The sequence below is a fragment of the Delphinus delphis genome, chromosome 4 (assembly GCF_949987515.2).
Source record: "Delphinus delphis chromosome 4, mDelDel1.2, whole genome shotgun sequence".
In the NCBI taxonomy this organism is placed as follows: domain Eukaryota; kingdom Metazoa; phylum Chordata; class Mammalia; order Artiodactyla; family Delphinidae; genus Delphinus; species Delphinus delphis.
Genome location: NC_082686.1, coordinates 11,380,929 through 11,403,954, shown reverse-complemented (window position 1 = coordinate 11,403,954; position 23,026 = coordinate 11,380,929). Strand labels below are relative to the sequence as shown.

At 41.3% G+C, this 23,026-nt stretch overlaps 1 protein-coding gene across 3 annotated transcripts in view; it reads left to right on the top strand.

Moving 5' to 3' along the window:
- The window catches only part of ITSN1 (intersectin 1), a 230,084-nt gene that overhangs the window by 625 nt on the left and 206,433 nt on the right, over positions 1 to 23,026 (top strand). The window lies entirely within an intron of this gene.

Here is a 23,026-nt window from a genome sequence, read left to right as displayed (position 1 = left end):
GGCTGGCCAAGCCTCGCTTCCCCGCCAGCCTCCCGGGGATCCGGAGCTCGCGGGGAGCGGCGTCGCGCCTCCCGCCTTTCTCCCCCGGCCTTGAGTCCCCGGCTCATCCCTTTTTCTCTCTCCTGTGCCTTCAAAATCCCTGTCAGTGAAGGACAGTCAATGCCGTTTGGCCCTGAGTCCTGCTGGGGCTGTCTCTGATGGTATTTAACGGAAAGCGGCTCTTCTTTCAGTGGGAGCGCGTCCCCGGTGTCTGCCGTTCCCCTTCCTTTCTTTACGCACAGACACGGCTTTACGGTGTGGACCGAAGGCACAATTACCGGCTCTTGCTTGAACGAGGAAATGTAATCAGAATCCCCAGGAAAAGGAAACCAACGAGGAATGGGTTGCGCCTTCCTTTACTCCTTGTTTGCCTTTGGATTAGAAGGCAACTTCGTAGATTATATTTTCTGTAGACATCTTTTGTTGTGATTCAGACTAAAGGCGTTGCTTTTGAAGAAATAAATTAGCGGCTTCTATGTTGAGTTGAAGGCTATGGAGATTTTTGATGGCCTCTTAATATGAAAGTTTCCTTTAGAACTTTGCCATCATCATTGCTATTCTGAAGGCAGCACCAGCCTGAAATTTTAAATACATGCAGACTCCGGACAGATGCGTTTCTTTGTGCTTATCTGCTGGCATCCTACTCTTAATGTTTCCGTGGTCGGAACGAACAGATAATAAAAACAAGTACAATAAAAAGTATAGATCCTAAAAACAAATACCATACCAAAAAATGCATCTGGAAAATCTCAGTTCTGTCAACGGGGAGGCAGTTTTTACTAATCCCTTTGAAAGGATGAAGACCAGGCTCAGAGATCTCATGGATTATGTGGTGGACAGGATCTGAGGGAAGGAACTGGGGCCATGGATCCAGCAGGCCAGCTGATTTATGTAGTGCTACTCTTAACCTCTGAAATAGGAGGAATGTATTTGTTGGGATACCTTTATTTTTGGATGACTTAAGGTGCAGAAGCTTAAACGCCCCCAAAGTTATGATTTCTACCTGTCACTGAGAACAAAATACTATGTTTTTTTATTCTCAAATTTTTAATAGTTTACTTGAAACATTTATGTTGTTTTGATGGTTGTTTGCTTATTACTAAAGAAAAAACCATTTTAAAATATTGAGTTCTTTCTGTAGGAGGTTTGTAAAGAACCCAGAAACTTTAGGTAATCTAAATTGAGAAATGAGGGACACTAATTGAGTGATGGTTTAAAAACTATTTAAAACTTCTTTAAGTAGCTCCAGTAAGGAGCATTTCTGATACAACTTTTTTTTAAAGGCTATTTCTTTATCTAAGAATGTTATCTATTGAAATTGCTGAGGCACATGGTACCTTCACAAAACTCTATTATTATTCTGCCTGAGTAAGAGAGGAAATGAACAAATTTTTGATGTACTTTGGAACCCTGTGGATTGTTCAGATACTAAGCATTGTGAAATAGGGCATAAAATGAGTGGTAGCAAGTTAGTTCCCTGAAATGTTTGTCTCTCTTAGCTAATTTTCTTTTTTGCAGTTGACTAGCAATTTCCTTTTTCTTAATGCTTATCCCTAATATTGGGAGTAAAATTCTGCTTAGTTTCATGTTTTCCCCAAATAACTAGATTAAGGCAAACTCAAATCTATAATGGGGGTTAAGAAGGCGGTGCTGGTAAATCCCTCTACTCTTACTCAGCTTTTTTTTTTTTTTCCGGTACGCGGGCCTCTCACTGTTGCGGCCTCTCCCGTTGCTGTGGGATCTTCCCGAACCGGGGCGCGAACCCGTGTCCCCTGCATCGGCAGGCGGACTCCCAACCACTGCGCCACCAGGGAAGCCCTTACTCAGCTTTTTAATTTGCTAGATTTGTGAATTATAGGGAATTAATTACAGGTCGGTTGGGTTTATATTACTCAGTTCACATTCCACTGCCATAGAGCTTTTCTCTTCTGAATGATCATTCTCTTCTGAATGGTTCCACTTACTGGCGGGTTTCTCAAAGTCTGGACCTCAGAACACTTATATCAGCATTGCCTGAGGTTCTTGCTAAAAATACAGACTCCTGGAATCTGATTTCCAGCAAGTCCTCCAGGAAGTTTTCTTGCACAGTAGCGTTGGAGAACCACTGGCATTGTGCTTCCTTCTCACTGAGCGTGTCCTAAGACCATGTTTTGAAGAGGATAGCAAGTTTTTTCAAGAGACAATAACTTTTATCCCTTAGGCTGCTAATAAAAAACTATGACATTCAGGTATGTGACACACCTATAATATAAATTTCAGAAGGGCAGAGACTTTGGTTCATCATTGTACCTCCAATGCTTAGAAGAGTGCCTGGAGGAGCTTCATGAAACACTTGAGTGAATTACATCACAGTGAGGCCACGTCTTTAAACCTTTACTTGTAAAGTTAATCTTATCACTTTGCAGTCATTGATTTTAAGCTTGGAGCTGCAAGTACTGTACCCCAGTCATTTCTGTAAGTTTGGTTGGCTCTGAAAGGAGAGAATCTTTCCCAAGCTTAGACTGCTCAAGGCGATAAGCTGGAAAGAAGGCTCCTAGCAAAATGTTTGCTTAGGCTCAAAATATAAATATAAGTCACAGTATAGTGGTAAATTACTATGTTATCACTACATTAAAATGCCATTTTATAAGCTATGATAAGCCCAACATAATGCAATAAAAATTGGTTTCCAAAAAATGTAGAAAACTGGTATGTTTTCTGATTTTATTTTTCATCCTCGTAACATATGACCTTCACTCCTTTTTTTCAGAGTCCAGCACAGGACTCAGTCCCATAAATAACAGCTTCTGTTGTGTAGTTGAGGGGATGGATAGTTAAGAGTGCAACATCTAGAGAATATTGGGTTTGACCACACATAGTCTGTGACTTTGATCTAGTCACCTAACCTCTCAGTGCCTCAGGTTTCTCACCTGAAAATGGGAATAGTTGTAGTAAAATTTAATACTTCTAAGTGCTTGCTTAAGTTCTTCAGATCCATTCATTTAATAAATGGTAGTTACGATGATCATAAAAAGTTGAGGTATATAAAAATATATGAAACTCTAGCTAGTCCGCTCAGTTTTTGTACTACTGTACTTTATGGTAGTAAATAGAAATCCATTGCTTAAAAAAGAAGTCTCTTGCTAATTTCTTGGCACTAAATATGTATAATTTTTAAATTATAACAATAACTAAACATTAAAAGTATTTAATAAAACATCAAGTTCTATGCAAATTTTTTTCTAAATAAAGATAAACCTGTCATCACTTTCAGCTTAATAGTATTATTTCAGAAAGAAACTAATAATCAGTTTAGATAATCCCTTGTATTTTAAAGAATCGCATATTTATGGTAGAACAATTGAAATACAGAACAGCAGAAAGTAGAAAACCATAAAATACTTAGAGGTCCACTACCTGAATACCTTTCTCTCCAGACCCTTTTTCTGTGTGCATGTGGCTATTTATATACAGTTTTTGGTAGCAAATATGGGATCCTGCTATACATGATTGTTTTGTAACCTGTACTTTTTTTCTTAACATCTTACATGAATCTTTTCATGTCTGTATAGTCAGTTATAATAGTAGTTGAATAATATTCCATTTTATGGGTCTGTGATAATTTAACCAATTTGTTTTTATTAAACATTAGTTTATTTTTTTCCCACCACTATAATCAGTATCTCTGCAATGACTGTCCTCCATGCATCTCTATATATACTTTTGAGATTTTTTATCCTTAGGATAAATTTCTAGAGGTTTGATTGCAGGATCAAAGTGCATGCTATGGTTTAAGAGTTTTTGATACATATTTCCAGTTTGTCATTTTGAAAGGTTGTAGCAATTTACACTGTTAGCATGGTGTATGAGAGTTCCGTTTCCCTCCCCCTTCCTTTTTTTGGGAATGACTTAACCAGTGACAAACCTACTGAATTGTTTTCATTTTTAGGAAGAAGAATGGGATGTTATTGTGACCAGTTTGATGGTGTGATATGGAAAGTCAGAAAATTCATACACCTGTCACAATGATAGCTAACTTTTTTTTTTTTTTGGCTGTGCTGGGTGGATTGTGGGGTCTTAGTTCCCAGACCAGGGATTGAACCTGTGCCCTCTGCAGTGGAAGCACGGACTCCTAACCACTGGACCGCCAGGGAATTCCTGATAGCTAACATTTATTGAGTCCGTTTACAACATTTTATAAGCATTAACTCACTTAATTTTCAAAAATTCTCTGTTCTTTAGATGAATATGACTTGGAAACCAAGGTACCTGCAGTTAAGTAACAGAGAGCCAGCAAGTGGCTATGCAGATTTGTTACTCTAGAGCCCAAACTCTTAGCCACAGCGCTGGATTGCCTATTTCCTGCACATGTTGTATGGCACTGGGGTTACTTTTTACATTCCTGATTTCTGTTTTGAAATAACCTAGCAGTTTCTTGGCGTGCATTAATTTATTAAGTAGGTGGGGCACAGATTTGAAGCCCTCTCATTGAGGAGTTCATCGCATAAGTTAGCACATAAACAAGCCTCATGTCCTGTCTAGCACCCACCTCTCAAAGCAGTGTGCTACCCTTTCCTCTGTAGTGGTTTTCCTAAAGCACCCCTGCGTGAGAAACAGGATTAGAGTCACAGAGAACACTAGCGAAATTGGAAAAGGCAGTTTACTTGTGGTGTGGACTTGCCTTGGAAACACGAGACAACGTACAGAAGTGTGATTAGGGAGACAGCCGGGAGTCTGTCCAAACATTTCTGTGTTGGCCAGTTTGGAGATTTGAAGTGCCCAGTGGAAGTTCAGTTCAGGAATGCAAAGGCCTCACTGTAGAGAGCTGTCACCCATCCACTGGGAGACCATTTAAAAAAAAAAAAACCCTTCTATTCATAAGTGTGATGGTAGAATATCATTAAAGTTTTGTTGCTCATGACTGTAGCCCTCTAACAAGGTGAATTTCCAGTAAGCTAATCTGTTTGAATTCATCATTGCTCTTTTCACCTTTTTCTAGTAGGACTAATGATTGGCAGCTTACCTGACTAGCTTATTGCCCACAGAGAGGGCTGGTGAAATCATTTTGACTTCAGCTCTCTGGCCTGAGTTTGAGCTGCTCAGTCAGGCAGGACAACCACCGCTCAGTTTTAAGCTGTACACCAAAACCCACTCTCACTGTTGTGAGGGCTGGAGCTCCACCCAGGCCGGGTGGGAGTGGTCCTGGGGGCACTTTACTCCTCATCCAGTGGTGGAGCCAGGAGGTGAACTGAGGGATGCGATAGTTTCGGATTCAGCTGAATTTGAGAAAATATTGTTGGCCAAAAAGCTCATTCGGACTTTTGCATAACATCTTACAGAAAGACCCGAACGAACTTTTTTGTGAACCCAATAACAAGGTCATAGCAGTTGGTCAAAGTTTTTTTTTAATCCTTGGTGGTTAAAATTAAACGTCTTCTCCCTAATGCAGCTAAAAAAAAAAGTTAGCTATCATTGTGACAGGTGTATGAATTTTCTGACTTTCCATATCACACCACCAAACTGGTCACAATAACATCCCATTCTTCTTCCTAAAAATGCAAACAGTTCACTAGGTTTGTCACTGGTTAAGTCATTCCCAAAAAAAGGAAGGGGGGGGAAACGGAACTCTTGTACACCACGCTAATGCAGCAGGGCCAGCTTTGGGTCCTGTGTGCCTTGGTGAACCCTTTGACTTACTTCTCTGTCAGGGATGGTTTTGTTCATCCCAGCATTTTGTCTGCAAGTCCTTATGGTGATTGGTGGATACAGGGAAATGGACAAGGCCAACTGGCTTTTAGTGTCATGCTTTCACCAACCTGGTTACGAAGGACACTGATTCTTATGATAAAACCTTGGAAACAAGGTGTCATCGGAGTCATTCGTTGTGTGTGTGTGTGTGTGTGTGTGTGTGTGTAGAGGGCTAATCACCTCTCTCTGAGGCAAATTTCCCGAGCAGTTTTATTCTAACAAGGGTAATGTGTTGTATTATAAGACATTGTATAAACACACACACACACACACACACACACACACACACACACCCATTCCTGTGCATTATCTATAATAAGAGTGTTGTGGAGCCACTGTTTTATAAAAATCAATTCATTTCTGCTGTAATCTTAGGATAATAGATTTTAGAAGCAAGTAATCTTTCAGTTTCTGGAATCATTTGAAACTCAACTGTTCCTTTCTTACAGAATTAGGGTATTCCACTTTGATCACTGACATATAAAAGCTGTATAGCTAGTAATGAGAGAAACCTTGAAAAGTTGACCAAAAAATTAGTACCATTCCTGGTATATATACCAAGTTTCAGTAGTTAAAGGTACACCCTCCTTTATTTCTCCTCTTTCTTTCACTTACAATAAATAATATTAAACAAAGTCAGTAAATAATAATATGTCTCTTATAGGTAGTACTGCTTATTTTCAGATACCTTGAGATATTGTCATTAAAATTGCTGTTTTAATATTCTTTAAATGATTAGAGAAATTGAGGAGGGAGAGAACCTGGTAGAGGGGTTGACTAGGGTGTGAGCTCCACGAGACAGGGAGTTTGTCTGCGTTCCTCTCTGCCTTATCCTCAGGGCTTAGAACAGTGTCTGGTGCACAGTGGACACTCAACAGTCGCATGCTGGCATGTTGAATAGATTAGTGTTTGAGGCTCTGTTTACCTGGAGGCCCGAGTCACCCAGGTCAGGTGAGCACTGGAGAGACAGGTGAGGAATAAAGGAGACAGGAGCTGGTTTGGATTTTATTCAGAGTCAGTGGAAGTAGGAAGCCAACATCAGTGGGTTTTTTTTTTTTTTTTTTTTTTTGTGGTACGTGGGCCTCTCACTGTTGTGGCCTCTCCCGTTGCAGAGCACAGACTCTGGACATACAGGGTCAGCAGCCATGGCTCACGGGCCCAGCCGCTCCGCGGCATGTGAGATCTTCCTGGACTGGGGCACAAACCCGTGTCCCCTGCATCGGCAGGCGGACTCTCAACCACTGCACCAACAGGGAAGCCCCCAACCTCAGTTTTAAGCAGGGGAGTACCTTTTGTTTGAATAGATTCCTCTGGATGTTATGTGGGAGTGGATTGGAGGAGAGCAAGAGAGAAATGTTAAATTGACCCTGCTTTCAGTTATCTGAAAGTTGACATTTCTACCTGGCCTTGTACTTTTTCTTTGCCATGAGGGTAATAAGATTTACTCTTTGATGGGGTGAGATGAATAGTGATTTGTATAAACTTTTGAAGTTCTCTGAGGAAAAGAGAACCCCATAAAACCACTATTCTTATGGATCAAATAAAATAAAACAATGTAAAATAAAGATCAGGAATTATTTAACTTTTTAACCATTAATTTAATTGAGGTTATGACTATAGATTTCTGATAGGAAAGATTTTTCGGTTTACATTTTTTGGTGAAAGAAACTTTAAATATATGGAAATGAATCCTTAAAAATAGCTGTTTTATGAATTGAGTGTCTATAGAAGCTATTCATTTTGAGGAAGATCTTATTTGTAAAACGCTAATATTGTCTGTCCAATCTGGTGTTTTAATTAGTATCAAAGGGAGGGAAATACTGCAGTAATTGTAACCTTACGTTACTTCCTTAGTTCTGTTAGTTTTAAACCATAGTCATTATCTATTATCTTTAGTTGTTTTGATCTCATTAGATTAAGTGATATTGCAGTTGTGATTTGGTAATTTAAAAAGTAACATGTTTTTCTTACTACAAAAGCAATACATGTTTATTGAAGAAAACTTTTGGAAATTCAGATAAAGTAGTAAAAGAGCGTATCTGGAATCTCACTGTCCAGAGATAATGACCATTTGTACCCTGTGAGGGATCAGCTTGCTCAAATTACCTAGAAGTTTAGTTGTATTCAGTCTGGGAGACATGAAGGCATGTTAGGGACTCTGGGGACTGAAGATGGTCCCATGGATGGGGCAGCCCAGGGCCAGTCTGCCCAGACATTTGTGGCCCTGGGAGGATGCATCTTGGTGTTACTACACCTTCTAGCTTTTTAAGAGAAGCTGGAAATCTAGAAATATGGATTTAATAAGAAATCTCCCAATTTTTATGTTGGCCACAATTTTTAATAACACGCTGGGGTTCAAACAAAGCATACCTGAGGGCTGCATTCAGTCTTTTTTGCCTTGCCAGTTTATAACCTCAGGTATATATAGTTTTGTGGCCTGTGTTTTTCACTTAGTATATTGGAATATATTCCCAAGCCTTAACCGTATGCTACCTCGGCAGTGTGTACCTGTCTACTGTTTCCTTACCAGCATTGGGTAGAACCATCTCAGAAAAAAAAATCTTAGCCAGTTTTATTAGTTTTAACTCGCATTTTTTGGTACTGCTGATGAGTTGAACATTTAAATGCTTATTGGCCTTATACAGATTTACTTGGTAACCAGCCACCTTGCTAGAACTCTGAGTTCCAGTAGTGCTTTGGTCATTTATTCAGTGCTTCTCAACCTTTCTAACATTATATAATATTTGTACCACATCAGTCCTAGTAATTAGTACTAATGGCAGGCATCATTCCCTAAACCTGAGGGCATCAGTACCTTGAGCACACCTCTAACCCATGTTAAAGATCTACAGGTGAGAAGTTCTGAGTTTGGTCAGTGGCGTAGTGAATGTTTGAGCACGTGCTCTGTGCCTGGCATTGCTCTAGGTGTCCAGCCTTGAACCAAGACAAAGGTCTCAGCTCTCCAAGACCTCATGATTTTTTTCATTTCTTTTGAGTTTTTCATGTAGACCATCATATTTATAAAAGATACTTTTTATTTCTAGAATTTATAATTAATTTTTTGGCTTGTATTTCTTACTGACATGAACTCCCCAAACAGTGGTGAATGCTAGTTACCCTCTCATTTCTTAAATTCAGTTAATTCTCTTAAGTTCTATTAAACTCTAGACTTTGGTGACCATTTCCTTTATTTTGATGATGAGAAAACCAGGGTACAACCCTGGGAATGTGTAATGGGAACTTTTGGAGTGTCTGCCTGACTCAACACGAATCCCTTAACTGTCCTCTAACCTAGACATCCACTCCCCTGCATACTTCTTCATTCCCACAGAAGACACAGAGGATTGAACCAGGTTTAGGGACCCTGACCCAAGGTAGTCCAATCAGTGTCCTTTCCTGGAGATTTGACCTCAGTGTGTTCACGGGCCATAACGTAAAAACTTGGGAGTTATAGGCAGTTACGTTCTGCTGTTGTGTCTGGGGACAGATAAAGGTGGTTTGTGGATGGAGAAAATAAAGCAAGTATCTAGAGAGAAGCAGGAAGAGAGAACTACTACCTGAGACTGATAACTTGAAACATCTGTTCCAGTTTTTACTGGAGCTGGTTGCATTCCTGTTCCTGAGTTCTGTGAAGTCCTCCTATATTCTTATGATTACATCCCCCCTCCACCGAACACACGTGTTAGTTGAAGCCAGCTGATGTTGGGTTCTGTTACTCTGATCTAAGCCTTCTCTTCATTTTCAGCTCTATATTCTTTTTATAATCCTACCTCATCTCTTGTATTTCTTGACTATTGTCTGAGGAAGTTGTGAATTTAATATTATTTTCTCCATATAACAGCAACATCAAAAATTAAGGATACACTACTATATATAAGTTAGATGGGACTTCCCTGGTGGCACAGTGGTTAAGAATCCACCTGCCAATGCAGGGGACATGGGTTTGATCCCTGGTCCGGGAAGATTCCACATGCCACGTAGCAAGTAAACCCATGCACCACGACTACTGAGCCTGTACTCTAAAGCCCGCGAGCCACAACTACTGAGTCCACGTGCCACAAATACTGAAGCCCGAATGCTCTAGGGCCTGCATGCTGCAACTACTGAGCCTGCGTGCTGCAACTACTGAAGCCCACGTGTCTAGAGCCCGTGCTCCACAACAAGAGAAGCCACCACAATGAGAAGCCTGTGCACCGCAACAAAGAGTAGCCCCTGTTCGCCACAACTAGAGAAAGCCTGCACGCAGCAACGAAGACCCAACGCAGCCAAAAAAAGAAAGATAATCAACAAGGACCTACTGTATAGCACAGGGAACTCTACTCAGTATTCTGTAATAACCTATATGGGAAAAGAACCTGAAGAAGAATGGATATATGTATATGTATAACTGAATCACTTTGTTGAACACCTGAAACTAACACAGTATTGTAAATCAACTATACTCCAATGTAACATAAAAATTAAATTAAAAAAATTAGGGGCTTCCCTGGTGGCACCGTGGTTGAGGGTCTGCCCGCCGATACAGGGGACACGGGTTCGTGCCCTGGTCTGGGAGGATCCCGCGTGCTGTGGAGTGGCTGGGCCCGTGGGCCATGGCCGCTGAGCCTGCGCATCCGGAAGCCTGTGCTCCGCAACAGGAGAGGCCACAACAGTGAGGGGCCCGCGTACCGCCAAAAAAAAGAAAAAAAAAAATTAAAGACAGCAAGAGACACAAAAGTGCAGAAATTTAAGCTAATTTAGGCAATTATGATTTTATTGGAAAGGCCATTTTGCAAATGTGGATGCCCCCTCTGACCTCTTTTAAGCCAGTTCAGATCTCTAGCTGAGGGAAAACAGAAAAGAAGAGATTTTGAACTTAATTCCAAATGCCCTAGAATTTCAGTGGAGTTACTCCCCTTCACATACATATAACCGTTTGACCTCATGAAAAAAATGATACTGCATCTGTATAGGGGGTCTGTTCAAGCGTGTTCTGTTCCAGCCAGTGAAAGAAGACTCAACTTTAATATCTAAATATCAAGAAATTGAATCACAGTATAATTTACCTGGGGCTAGACTTAGATTAACTTTCTGTCTCATGGTGATGTCATAAGTACTCAGTGTTAAGTTTAAATATTCCACTATCCTAAAGGCATTGGATGGGGAGGGGAAAAAATGAAGAATGATAGGAAGAGAAGGAAAGAGTTGTAGTAGAGAGAAGGAAGAAAGCTCAGTGCTGTAATTCTCCTTATTCATATTGTATTTATCTGAACTTTTTCATTTGCAAGCAGAAGAAGCACAAATTGTCTTAAGAAAAAAAGGGAAATGTATTGACTCACATAACTGTCAAGTCCAAGGGTTCTGATTGGCCTGGCTTGATCATGTGCCTGAACCAGTCACCATGGCCAGGGGAAGGCAGGACTCTCATTGGCTGTCCTGGGCCTTTGAGTCCACCTTTTGTACCAGTTTGTAAAGTCAGTAGCTAGACTCCTGGAATTAGCAGAAGGAGGGAAAGTGGGATCAATTAGGGGGAGAAAGAATGCCAGGCAGGCTAACACACTCATCGTATACAGTGATCCGACAGAAAGGGGCTGATGGTGACCCTCTTTTTTCCTTTTGAGTGATAGTCTTTAATAAAACAATAATACAAAGACATCAAAGCAATCCAAAGTATATATGCACTTTCTTCTCAATAAAGCTTTTTAAATTTAAATGTTCAACATGCTGCCCAAGAATCTGTATTGTTCATTCATTTTAAAACAAAATATATTTTACTATCCTGTGATTGCTCTAGGTACGATGAAGTTTGGGCAGCTCATCTCTAATCTGGTTAGATCACCTTTGGTTTAGAAGTGTGGACATTATTTCACTAGTTTGACTACTTCTGTAATTATAGATTTTGTCAGATTATTTTCCATGCCTAAAGGTATGTTAGTATTCTCTCTTGGTGTGTATTTGGAGGCTTTCTAACTTACGGTTCATCTGGAACTGCTGGGGAAATGTGTATACTATGGAAAAGTTGGAGCTGGAAGGGGATATCCTTTCTTCAGCCATCTGCTTTTTTAAATTAGACTCCAGGAAAGATAGCAGTTCGACCTTTTTCAGAAGGGCATGGGTCTATTTTTAATTGTTTTGTTTTGTTTTATTTTGTTCTAAGAGACCGATAACAGTAGGTGGTGAGAGCTTATGGTATCTTGAAAAATGTTGCACTTTTTAAAAAAATTTTTATTATTTATTTATTTTTTGGCCACGCCCCATGGCTTGCAGAATCTCAGTTCCCTGACCAGGGATTTAAACCGGACTGTAGTTGTGAAAGCCTGGAATCCTAACCACTAGGCCACCAGGGAACTCCCACTTATTTTTTAAATTATATATCTGCAGCATGATTTATCAATATTTCACATGTTCTGATCACAACAATTCCACCCATAAACTCTAGTTCCTGGACCTTCTTCCTTTTATCTCAGATTGTCAGTTTCCCCCAGTTTCATTTCCTTCCACCTGCAGCTGGGACCTCAGAGTGGGTCACCCCAGCTATTTCCTTGCCCTGGTGTCCTTCTGTCACGTCTACCCCACAGACCTCCATTGCTAGACCAAGCCAACTATCTGTGTTCTGTTTCCTGTATCTGTGCTGTTAAAAGTCAGCTGACAAAAACTGAACAAACTTTCGGACTTTTGTCCTTACCCATTTAGCTGCATTCTTCCTGAGCTTGTATTCTGCTAGGAATTCTTCCTCCACTCTCTCTCCATTCCTCACAGACACTGTACCACATTTGCCCCTTTCCTCAAGCCTCCCTGCTCCTCTGAACCTTCGCTCTCAGGAGCAGTTCTGCCTCCTGGCTGGGCCTGCTGCCCACTTCCCAGGCAGGTATCGTAAATCTATCTGACTCACACTTGCTCTTTGCTTCTTGAGATAAGAGGGTGAAGGAAGAGGCAGGTGTCTTCTTCCCTTCCCCTGGTTCTAGATGCCATCCTCTTCGGTTTCCTCTGAGGCTCTGAGCTCAGTCCCTCATCAGAGCCACAACTCCATCCCGCTTGACTGCTGTGTGCAGGTGCTGTGGTAGGAGCTGGGGAGACAGTAGTGACAGGTTCCTGTCCTCACTCTATTTATATTTTACTAGGGACAGACAGACATACCCCACGCCCCCCAATCACAGAAATAAATGATTCCTAGCTGTTGTAAGTGCTATACAGAAAGTGTCCAAGAGGACCTAGTCTAGTCCTAGAGTCCAGGGAAGATGTGACATTTCCTTGGCATCTGAAGGATGTCTAGCAGGTCATCAGGGAAGGGAAGAAGTTGTTTGACTGAGGGACCAGAACGTGACAGGGCCTGTGGCATAAAGAAGCACAGTATATTTGAGTAGAAGGCACTGTGGCCGCCATGAAGAAGCTGGAGAGGGAGGTAAGGCCAGATGTGCAGGACCTTGCAGGCATGTACAGAAGGGTCCATCTCAGAGTCCCGATCTGAATCACGCTTGCTCTCAGCCTCCCGTGTCCTCCATGCCCTCCTGGTCTCTGCTCGCTCCTTCACGCCGCTCAGCTTTGACCCCCTCGACACTGCACTGTCGGCATCTCACATCTTCCTCTAACAGCCTTGTCTCTTGGAAGAATAGCTGTGCTGGGTGTCTGCCTTGTCCCTGTTGCCTGTTGCAGTCTGGGTCTGCCTCTGCCCCTCCATCGTTGAGTCCCATGCACAATTTCCTGTCAATTCATTTCTCTATCTTTCTGTGACTTTCAATACGTTCTGTAGAAACACTCTTCTGCTTGGCTTTCTGTGTCTTCTGCTCTGTGTGTTCTCCCCTCTCACATCTAGGACTTCTTAGTCTCCTCTGAGGGCTCCTTATCCTTATACGTTGCTGTCCCCAGGGGTGTTTTTTCTACCCTCTTTTTTTTTAAAAAATTATTTATTTAATTTATTTACTTTTGACTGCGTTGGGTCTTCGTTGCTGCACGCGGGCTTTCTCTAGTTGCGGCGAGCGGGGGCTACTCTTCATTGCGGTGCGTGGGCTTCTCGTTGAGGTGGCTTCTCTTGTTGCGGAGCATGGGCTCTAGGCACTCGGGCTTCAGTAGTTGTGGCTCACGGGCTCTAGAGCGCAAGTTCAGTAGTTGTGGTGCACGGGCTTAGTTGCTCCGCAGCATGTGGGATCTTCCCGGACCAGGGCATTGGCAGGCGGATTCTTAACCACTGTGCCACCAGGGAAGTCCCCTCTACCCTCCTTTGACCCTACACTGTCCTCCAGGACGGTCATCTCCACTCTTAGTTTTATCTGTCACAATTAAGTCCTATTGTCTGCATGTCCATACCTGGAGCTCTGTCCTTTCTTCTGGGTTTTGACCCTTTATCTGAGTGCCTCCTGTGACCCTTGGGCACTTCCAATGCAGTGTGTCCAAAACAGAGCTCACCACCACCTTTCTTCTGACAACCTCTTTCTCTGCCTGTATTTCCCATTCTGGTGAATGATACTATTATCTGCCCTTTTGTTCATTCTTTCAGCAGTTGTTTATTGAATACTGTTATATACCAACAACTATGTTATCAGATATTCTGGTGTAATTAAAAAAAAATACAGTTAGCCTTTGTTCTGGATTCCTGTCACAGAAAAACCTTTGGACTTTCCTGAGTTGGCAGGAATGCCTTTTGTTATCCAAAATGAGCCCTTTTGGACCTTACCTGAATTTATGCTAATGAAGTACCTTTCAGCTCCCCACTACCATCACCTTCAGGGAAGAGGAAGAGGGAAGGATGAGATCGAGGTCAGTCACATGGCCAATGATTTAGTCAGTCATGCCTGCATGATGGAATCCCATATAAAGATCCTAGAATGATGAGGTTCGGGGAGCTTCTGGTTTGGCGAACACTTAGCTGTGTGGAAAGGAGTGCACCTGTATTCCATGGAGGAGGAGAGGAAGGTGTGGAATCTCTGCACCTCCCTTCCCCCATACTTTGCCCTATTAGCCCAAATGGCCAAATGGTTGTTCCCGAGTTATATCCTTTATAATAAAACTGTAATCACAAGTATGGAGCTTTCCTCAGTTGTGTGAGTTGTGAGTTATTGAACCTGGGGCAGCGGGGGTCGGTGTGGTCATGGACCCTGCAAGTTTGTAGCCTACATGGCAGAAGTGCTGGTAGCTTGGGGATCATTGAGACTTGGGGCTGGCGTTGAAGTGGGACTGAGCCCTTAACCTGTGGAGTCTGCGCTAAATTGAACCGTAGGACACCTAGTTGATGTCAGAGAATTGTTGTTAGAACACATATTCTGGGACTTCTCTGGTGGTCCAGTGGGTAAGACTCCACGCTCCCAATATAGGGAGCCTGGGTTCGATCCCTGGTTGGGGAACTAGATCCTGCATGCATGCCACAACTAAGAGTTTACATGCCACAACTAATAAGTCTGCATGCCGCAACTAAAGATCTTGCGTGCCACAACTAAGACCCAGCGCAGCCAAAGTAATAAATAAATAAATATTTTTAAAAAAACCATACTCTGACTGTAGAGTCTGTAGATGTCTATACAGTTGTCCCTCGGTATCTGTGGGGTGGTGAGATTGGTTCCAGGACCCCCCACGGATACCAAAATTCCTGGATGCTCAAGCCTTTCATATAAGATGGTGTAGTGTTTGCATATAACCTATGCACATCCTCCCATATACTTTAAATCATCTCTAGATTATTTATAATACCTGATACAATATAAATGCTATGCAGATAGTTGTCAGTGCTCAGCAAATTCAAATTTTGCTTTTTGGAACTCTCTGGAAATTTTCTTTCTGTGTATTTTCGATATGAGGGTGGTTGAATCCACAGCTATGGGACCCGTGGATACGGAGGGCCAACTGTATATGGTGTAGACTCAGTACCTGTGTCTAAGCCAGAAAAATGGACAGTCAGTTAACAATTCAGCCATGCAAGCAGCAGCCTGGTCTCTTTCTGATTCTGAAGTTGCTAGGTCTTGTCGATTCTGTCTCCATAATATCTTTTGAATTCACCCCTTTCTCCTTCTCGCCGTTGCAGCTGTCTTAGTCCAGGCAGTTACCGTTTTTCACTTGACTGCTTTGCTCTTACTGGCTTCCACTTCCTGACTAGTCAGGCTTCCTTCATCCACTTCGTCTCACCCGCATGTTGTTGCCAGAGGAGTGTATTGGTTCACATGCTGCCTCACGATGAAATCTTCCCCTGTGGTTTCATCTCTTATGGGCATGGGTTTCAAACTTTGGTATCAGGACCCTTGTATACTCTTAAAAGTTATTGAAGACCCCAAGCAGATTTTCTTTACGTGTGTTTTATCACTATTTGTCAGATTAGAAATTAAAACTGAGAGAGTTATAAAATATTAATTTATTTATTGAAAATATCTGCAATAAACCCATTACACACTCACATAAAAAACAGATATTTATGAAAACTGTTTTACAAAACAAAACAGAGGGACTTCCCTGGTGGTGCAGTGGTTAAGAATCCACCTGCCAACGCAGGGGACACGGGTTCAAGCCCTGACTCGGGAAGATCCCACATGCGGCAGAGCAACTAAGCCCGTGGGCCACAACGACTGAGCCTGTGCTCTAGAGCCCGCGAGCCACAACTACTGAGCCCACGTGCCACAACTACGGAAGCCCGCACGCCTAGAGCCCGTGCTCCGCAACAAGAGAAGCCACTGCAATGAGAAGCCTACACACCACAACGAAGAGTAGCCCCTGCTCACCGCAACTCTTTCTCAACTCTTTCTCAACTAGAGAAAGCCCGCGCGCAGCAACGAAGACCCAATGCAGCCAAAAATAAATAAATAAATGTATTTTTTTAAAAAAAACAAATTTAGTGAGAAGAGTGGCACTGTTTTACGGTCTTGTGCTTTAATGTCTGACTTAGTAGAAGACAGCTGGATTCTCATATCTGCTCTGTAGTCTGTTACGAAATGTTGTTTTGGTTGAAGTAATTGATGAAAATCTGGTCTTACACAGATATGTAGTTGGAGAAAGCAGGAGTCTTTTAATGGCATTTTCCAAAAATTGTGGTTATTCTTTGATACTATACCAGCATTTGACATTGGTAGTTTAAGGGTTAGTTGCAGTGTGGAATCCGAAGTTATATTAGTAAACTCTTCATGCTCTGTTAAAATAAAATCTATTGATCCATCTTGCAATTTGAATGGATGTTTTACTCCTCTGTGATTTTGTAACATCATGTATTGGTCATTTGGAAAATATTGCTCCACTAAGTTATGTGGGTCTTCCAGATGTTGGTACATTCCATTAAACAATATCACGAAATCCCATTTGTTAATTTTACCACCCATCTTATTAGAAAATTCTCTAAATTTGAGGGAAGCAGTCTAACTCACAGTAGCAGATACTAGTTTTCCAAATTTAAAATTTTTACCCCGAAGCTTAACTTTTATCATCAGCAACAAATACTGTCAGTCATTTTTCTTGAAGCAGCAGGTCCCCTTCATTTTTGAGAAACCATCTGCCAGATACTCAAGTCTGAATAACCATAGTTTTTCTGTTGTCATTCTGCTGAACAAAAATTGTGTTCCATGAAAAAAGTGGTAAGTTCAGCTTGTAACTCATTTGCACAAGTTTGTTACCTGGAGATATTGGTCATATTCTCTGGTGTGCCATAGAAGTGTCCTTTAGTCACACCAGTATTAAACACATGTACTCAACGGCCGAGATTTAATGAAGTAATACTTTTTAATAACTCATCAAGGATATTCTGAGGTGAAATTGTTGTTTAATTTTTTTTTTTTTTTTTTTGCGGTACGCGGGCCTCTCACTGTCGTGGCCTCTCCCGCTGCGGAACACAGGCTCCGGACGCGCAGGCTCAGCGGCCATGGCTCACGGGCCCAGCTGCTCCGCGGCATGTGGGATCTTCCCAGACCAGGGCACGAACCCGTGTCCCCTGCATCGGCAGGCGGACTCTCAACCACTGCGCCACCAGGGAAGCCCTAATTTTTTAAAATTAATTTATCTAAATGTGAGTGTGTGGCAGTGAAGAATACAAGGACCACTAGTACAGTTTGGTCCCTCTGCTAAGGTGGCTGTAGTGTCCCCCACCCTTGTTTTTGTATCAATGCAAACATAAGAAAAGGGAAAGTAATGTCTGAGTACTATTATGATAATAATTTTGAACTTCAGGATCCCCGAAAGGGTCTTGGGAACTCCAGGGATCCACAGACCACACTGATTGCCACCCTATAGGATAAAGTCTAAACCTTTATGCACAGTCTAAAGAGTCTATGCTCTGTCCCTATTGACCTTTCTAATTTTTCCTCTTCTCCAGCTATACCTCACCTTTCCCAATTCTGGCCACCTGCACCTCAAAATGTCGTCCTTTTGTCACATGCACTTACCTTGACATTTCGTTTCCCCCAAGCGAGCATTTTCCTTTGCCCTCTTCCTCTGCCTCCCCTACTCTGATTCTGGCTGATACCCTTCTAGGCCAAACTGGACCTACCTGAGGCGGAAGGTCCTGCCACAGCTGTTAGTCATTTTCTCTCTGATCCCACCCCCTCTCAAACTTTTTTGAGTGTACCTCTTTCCATCTATTTCCCGGGTCCCTTGATTTACAATTCTTAATTTCACAAGCCTGTCATAACAGGAAAGCATTTTACATCCCTCTTGTGACTTAAGCTTATTCATGCTAATGTTTTACATGTTGAACCTTCTTAGCCATAATTCAATGAAACATTTGAACAAACGGGGTGAGATATTTGTTTGGAGCCTTCTGCTCTATCAGAAATGATATTATAGATTGGTCTACCCAAGGAATAACCTGATTTCCTTTAATAACTACGTGAATGATACCCATTTTCCTTATTGGGAAACTCTTCTGGTATCATCTAGATTTGGGGTTATATACGCCTAAGTTAATCAGATAAGTGATCTTTAGATAAGTAAGCTGAGTTGTGCTTAGCTTATGTAAAGTATGCTTTAGAATGACTTCTGGTTTTATCTGACCCACACCTGTCACTATCCGCACCCCCTCCCCCCATGCACATACCCATACTGCCCATCCCCACACACACAGAGGAATGCTTACTGAGTACCTGTCCCAGCTCAGGTATTTTGCAAGGGACTTTCACATATCCCATCTAATTTGTTTTCCACAATTCTGTGAGATAGATGGTAAATACCCTTATGTCACAGATGAGAAAACAGAACCTCACATTTGCTACATTTGTAGTAATGAAAACATTATAAGTCATATTGGATAGCTGAACTTAAATAAAAAAATTCTTGAGTTACCGCAAAAGTAAATAGGAGGATAACATTATGAACTGACACTTGGTATAAATGAACATGTATCAGGTAGGCACACTTCAGCGCTTTGGTCCACCTTTTAATTCTAGAAGAAGCAAGAGTTATTTGTGAAGGATTATTCTAGATATGGCTTAAAGTTCCTTCAAATTCTGAGGTCCCATAACTCTAGGCAGTTGCAGCAATGTTAGAAATATCAGGAAGTTATGGCTCTAATTATTGCTCGGAAAATGAAATCTATAAACTCCAGTATTGTGTTCATATTGGTTTTATTATGAAATATATTACCTTTTAGATTTCTTCTCAAGTTTGAGATTCAGTTTGCAAAGCCATTAACTGCTGTATAATTATACTGCAAATTATGGGTTTGAGTTCGATGGACCTTTAGGCACTGGCTTTGCTGGTAACTGTAACCTCTTATAATTACTGTCAAGATGCAATCCAGATGCTCTTGGAAATAGACTGTTGAGTCACATCCTGAATGGCCTTTGTCAGATTCAGAAATCTTAGAAAAGACCTAAGTTGGAATGATAAAATGACATTCACCCCTTTGGTTTTTGGCTTACTTCTTTGTGACATTCCTAAGCCCGATTAAAGAGTTCTAGAACCAAGATTTGTGCAGACAGTGGGGATTGGAACTTGAAAGTGACATATCAAAATGTAGCTACTAGCATTTTCTAAAAAAGTCCTCAGGCATTCAGGCAAGGCTTGTTATTTCATGGTTGAGAGGTAGTCTAACAAAGGGATTAAGAGCGCAAATTCTGAAGCCAAGCTGTTCAGCTACTGATTGTATGACCATAAGCCAGCTATTTAACTTTAATGCACCTATTTCCTCATTTATAAAATGAGGTGGATCACAGTTCTTGCCTTGTAGGGTTACTGTGAGGATGTTAAAGCACCTAAGACAGTGCCTCACTAAATAGTAAGCACTTTCTGAGAAATGAATATTATTATTTTATCATCATCTATGATTCAATCCTGGATTTATAATTTAAGACAGAAATGAAGGTGTTACATAGTATTATTGCCAATTGATTCTGTGACCTCTTTTAACTTCTTGGTTGCGCTTTCTGTCATCTGGAAGGGTGGCATTTGTCTTAAGCTTGGTAGAGAGGAGAGAACCAGATGCCTGGTAGGTTTAAAGTGCTTTCATCTACTTACAGAAAAATAGTTAGACGTAAGAACTCTTACATCCAGCAACACAAAGAAACAACCTAATTTTAAAAATGGGCAAAAGATGTGACTAGGCATTTCTGCAAAGAGGGTAGTATGAACACTCAACGAGCACATGAAAAATGTTCAATGTATTGATATTTAGTCAATAGGGAAATGGAAATCTAAAGTATGAGATGCCACTTCACACCCATTAGGATGGCTATTAAAAAACAACAGAGGGCTTCCCTGGTGGCGCAGTGGTTGAGAGTCCGCCTGCCGATGCAGGGGACATGGGTTTGTGCCCTGGTCCGGGAAGATCCCACATGCCGCGGAGCGGCTGGGCCCGTGAGCCATGGCCGCTGAGCCTGCGCGTCCGGAGTCTGTGCTCCGCAACGGGAGAGGCCACAACAGTGAGAGGCCCGCGTAATGCAAAAAAAAAAAAAATAATATATAAATAAATAAATAAAGTTTTGTCAAGGATGTGGAAAAATTGGAATTCCTGGTAGGGATGTAAAATTGTGCTACTGCTCTTCCTCAGTAAGCTAAACATAGAGTTATGTGGCCTAGCAATTTCATTCCTAGGTATATACCCCAAAGAATTGAAAACAGGTGTTCAAGCAAAAACTTGTATGTGGAATGTTCATAGCAGCACTATTCACAGTAGCCAAAAGGTGGAAATAGTCATGTCCATCGACTTTTGTTTATCAATAGACAAACAAAATTTGGTATATTCTTCTAATGGAATAGTATTCAGCCATAAAGAGGAATGAATGATGCATCCACAACATGGAGGAACCTTGAAAACATTATGCTAAGTGAAAGAAACCAGACATAAAAGGTCACATACTCTATGATCCATTTGTATGAAATATTCAGAATAGGCAAATCCGTAGAAAGCAGATTATTTGCTAGGGACAGGATATGGGGTTTCTTTCAGAGATGATGAAAATGTTCTGGAACCAGGTGTTTGTTGTACAACATTGTAAATGTATTACATGTCGCTGAATTGTCCACTTTAAAATGATTTAAATGGTAAATTTTACATTCTGTGTTTTTAAAAAAGGGAGAAAATTAGACATGACATTTAGTTTACCCTAATGGCAATTTTGTCAAAATATTTTCTTAAACTATTTTAAAAATAATTTTAGGATGTGATCATTTTCATTTCGTATATAGTCCGGTGAAATGTATTATAATTATTCTCTTGTAGATCTAGAAAAGGTAGAAAATGAAAGCAATGAGGATTTTGATACTTGTTCTTTCCTTAGTGCAGAGGTTCTCAAAATGTAGTCTGGAGCCCCTGGGGATTGTTGAGACCCTTTCAAAGGATCTGCAAGTTCAGATTATTTTGGTAATGATGGTTAAGATGTGATTTCCCTTTTATACTTTCCTTCTCCATGTGTTCAGTGTAGTTTTCCAGTGGCTTTATGCATTTGATGACATCATTCCTTTGATGGCTAATGTTTTATGTGCTTATATATGTCTATTTTTTAGAATTTCCTAAGGTAAGCTCTTTGGGTTCCTCACTAATTTTTAAGAATGTAAAAAAGTCCTGAGGCCAGAAAGTTAGAGAATCAGTATCTTAACAAAAATGTTATGTGCTAATAATTTTTTAAAAATGTATGAAGTACCTACATTATGCATTTTTGAAAATAGAGGGAAAATAATTGTAAGCCAATTGTTTTTTTTTGTTTTTTGGCTTTTTTTGGTGGTGGTGGTTTTATGTCTTTATTGCTCAGAGCTTATTAGATTTGGAACCAGGGTGTTCTTTTCTGGACACTGTAAGTCTCCAGTTTAGGAAAAGGATCTCAGTTATTGGTTAAGTCTATAGTTTTTAAATTTGAACACATTTTACAATAGGAATGATATTAGATATGTTGATTAAGGTTACCATATTCAGTTCCCCCAAACTTGTATAACCCATAATGTATTTGAAGCTTCATAATAACAGCTGATGTTTACTGAGTGCCTACTATGTGTAGGCAGTGTTCTAGGTCTTTCCCCATGTGATAACTCATCTAATCCTCCCTATAACTCTGCAGAATAAGTACTGTTATAGTGGTTAAATAATTTACCTATGATTCCACAACTGGTAGATGGCAGATCTAGGTATTAGGACCCACGCAGTCTGGCTTCCAGAGTCTTCACTGTTCGCACTATGCTATATACTAGTTTATGTATGCATTCTGTATAATAATAACTCACTGGGAATATATAGAGACAGTTCCCACTTGGAAGGCCCGCCCACACTTCTACCTCATTGTAGTGCTGTGTGACAGTGGTGCTAGGGTTGGGAGGGGGCCTGGGTCTAGTGCCTAGGGCAGGGTCTCCAGCAAAGAAGTGGTTCAGGGAGACATGGGGAGCAAGAATAGGAGGTTGGGGAGCTGTAGGGTGCCAAACCTCTTGCCCAGGATGCCTCTGGTCCAGTTTTCTAGTTGGATGTTTCCTTCCTAGGGATTGGCTCAGCTTATGGCTTATAGGAGCATCTCTCTCCCTTTCTTCAGCCCTTTGAAATAAGTTAGGTTTTCACAGTTTTCTCCTAATCTGTCTTTGAGTCATGCATTTACCCCATTTGAATGATTCTGCGGGTTTTTACTACCAACTAGAAATGAGAAAAAAGGTTGGGGTGGGGGAAGGTGTTAAAGACAGCCTTTAAAAAAGTAACTTTTAAGGGACTTCCCTGGCCGTCCAGTGGGTAAGACACCCATACTCCCAATGCAGGGGACCTGGGTTCAATCCCTGGTTGGGGAACTAGATCGTGCGTGCATGCTGCAACTGAGTTCTCATGCCACAATTAAGAAGCCCACAAGGGCTTCCCTGGTGGCGCAGTGGTTGAGAGTCCGCCTGCCGATGCAGGGGACACGGGTTCGTG